Source organism: Mandrillus leucophaeus, unplaced genomic scaffold (genome assembly GCF_000951045.1).
Source record: "Mandrillus leucophaeus isolate KB7577 unplaced genomic scaffold, Mleu.le_1.0 Scaffold5, whole genome shotgun sequence".
In the NCBI taxonomy this organism is placed as follows: Eukaryota; Metazoa; Chordata; class Mammalia; order Primates; family Cercopithecidae; genus Mandrillus; species Mandrillus leucophaeus.
The window spans coordinates 6,079,153-6,082,295 of NW_012105364.1; positions in this window are offsets into that span (position 1 = coordinate 6,079,153).

Consider the following 3,143-nt stretch of genomic DNA (forward strand, 5'->3'; position numbering starts at 1 on the left):
AATACAATTTGAAGAGTTTACTAGAGGCCAGGCAAAGTGGCTCAGGCCTGTAATCCCAGAGCTTTGGGAGGCTGAAGTGGGAGGATCGCTTGAGGCGAGAAATTCAAGACCAACCCTGGCAACAAAACAATATTGCATCTCAACAACAAATTTAAAAATTAGCTGGGCATGGTGGTGCACAACTGCAGTCCCAGCTACTTGGTGGGTGCTACTCAGCAGGAGTATTACTTGAGTCCAGGAGTTTGAGGCTGCAGTGAGCCATGACTGCACCGCTGCACTGTAGCCTGGGTGACAGAGAAAGACCCTGTCTCAAAAAGAATTTATCTGAGCCAAAGTGAGAACAGCTGCCCAGAAGACTCAGACCCCAGTATCCTTGGATATGAGCTTCATTTGGCCTTTATTATAGCAGGTTTTTAAAGTCAAAAAAGGGGGAAAGCTAGTAGACTGATACGAAGTTATCTGTCAAAAATTCTAATTGGTTTATAGAAATAACATTGACTATTGATTGCCATACACTGTTAAGCTACAGAATGTGGATTATGGTGTCTGGTAGGGCATTATTAGGTTAATTTTAGTTAATTTTTAGCTACCTGTGGCAATAGCAAGCAGTTTCAAGAGACGAATACATAGTTCAAAAGGGGGGAGTGGGTGTGATTGTTTTCTCATTTTCATGCCTCTCTGGGCCCGATAATTTAAAAGAACTCTCATTCCTCAGATAAAACTATTTTCTTTTCTCATCAGGGAACTTACACTTTAATGAAGGGAGTAGCTAAAAACAACAAAAGTATGGAATGTGTCAAGTGGTGATAGTGCTATGAAGAAAAACACAAAAAAGAAAATATAAACCGTCTGGGCGCAGTGGCTCATGCCTGTAATCCCAGCACTCTGGGAGGCCGAGGTGGGTGGATCACTCAAGGTCAGGAGACTGAGACCAGCCTGGCCAACATAGTGAAACCCCGTCTCTACTAAAAATACAAAATTAGCCAGGTGTGGTGGTGGGCACCTGTAACCCCAGCTTGGGAGGCTGAGGCAGGAGAATCGCTTGAACCTCTAAGGTGGAGATGGCAGTGAGCCAAGATGGTGCCACTGCACTCCAGCCTGGGTGACAGAAGGAGACTCTGTCTTAAAAAAAAAAAAAAAAAGAAAATATAAACCACTCAAAATCTCATCACCAGAGATAATCATCGTAAGCATCTCGTTGTCTATTCTTCCAAACACCTCTCTTTGCCAATATACAAATATGTTTTTGTATCAACAAGCATTTTTACAGGCTGATTCATAACCTGTTTCCAGTAATATTTCTGAGATATCTTTTTATGTCAATAAACAAAAACTGATATGATTTTATTTCTAGCTTTGATTTTTTTCTATATCATGAGTCATCAAGCAATTTTTTAATACAGAAAACTTTAAACATATGGAAAAGTAGAGAGAATGGTAAACACATTTATCTCCTATAACAATTATTATTTTGCATATTTACTTTACCTTTTTTTGTTTATATATGTTAAACTCAATTATAGACATGATGAACAGCTTACCTGTTCTGTTTCCACCCCAACTGGGTGAGCTATAATTCAATTCAAAGGGCTGTTGGTTTTTTAAAAACAACTTTTTTTTTTTTTTTTTGAGACAGGGTCTCACTCTTGTTCAGGCTGGAGTGCAGTGGCACGATCTTGGCTCATTGCAACCTCTGCCTCCCAGGCTCAGGTGACCTCCCACCTCAGCCTCACCAGTAGTTGGGACCACAGGTGCTCATCACCACACCTGGATAATTTTTTTATTTTTTTATTTTTTATTTTTTTTGTAGAGATGGGTTTTGCCATGTTGCCCAGGCTGGTCTCAAACTCCTGAGCTCAAATGATCCACCTGTCTAGGCCTCCCAAAGTGCTGGGATTATAAGCATGTGCCACCATGCCTGGCCCAATTCTGAGGTTATTTACCCAGAGTTAGTGTCAGACTCCACAGGGATAAGGGCTCAGTCTTTTACAGGATGCTCTCATTTCAGATATCAGCCTCACTTTGGGATGTCCCTAAGCCCTTTTGACCAACTGGCTGTAACCTCAGGGGTTCCCACAGTCCCCACATGCTTGATAATTTGCTAGAACAACTCACAGAACTCAGGAAAGCATAATACTTATGATTAAAGTTTTATTATAAAACAAGGCCAGGAGCAGTGGTTCATGCTTGTAATCGTAGCACTTTGAGAGGCAGAGGTGGGTGGATCACTTGAGGTCAGGAGTTGGAAACTAGCTTGACTAACATGGTGAAACCCTGTCTCTACTAAAAATACAAAAAAATTAGCTGAGTGTGTTGGTGTGTAGCTGTAATCCCAGCCACTTGAGAGGCTGAAGCAGGAGAATTGCTTGAACCCAGGAGGCGGAGGTTGCAGTGAGCCAAGATCATGTCACTGCACTCCAGCCTGGGTGACGGAGAAAGACTCCATCTCAAACAACAACAACAACAACAACAACAACAACAACAACAACACATTGTTAGAGGCCCGGGAGGAAGACAGAGTTTCCATGCCCTCTCCTGGAATCACAGGGCATCACCCTTTCAGCACACCAATGTGTTAAAGTAGGAAGAGCCGCTGAACTTTGGTGTTCAAAGTTTTTGCTGGGGTTTCAAGGTGTAGGCATGATTGGTTAAACAATTGGCCACAAAATTGAACTCATCTTAAGCTCCTCTCTCTCCTGGAGTTCCTACCAGAGTTCCAACCTTCTAAACACATGGTTGGTCTTTCTGGTCACCAAACCCCATCCTGAAGTTATCTAGGGGTCTGCACAGTCACTTCATTACTGTAATGAAGGCATTGTGATCACTTAGAAAATTCCAAGAGCATTTGAAGCACTGTGACAGGAATGGGGGATGAAGACTTGATATATTCTTTATTGTACTACGTTGTGCCTAAATACTTTAGTATATGCAAACCCATAGTACATTGAAGGTATTGTAAGTCAAAAGTGCAGACCAGGTGCAGTGGCTCACATCTGTAATCCCAGCACATTGGGAGGCCAAAGCAGGTGGATTGCTTGAGCCCAGGAGTTTGAGACCAGCCTGGGCGACATGATGAAACCTCGTCTCTACCAAAAGTAAAAAGAAATTAGCTGGATGTGGTGGTGCATGCCTGTGGTCCCAGC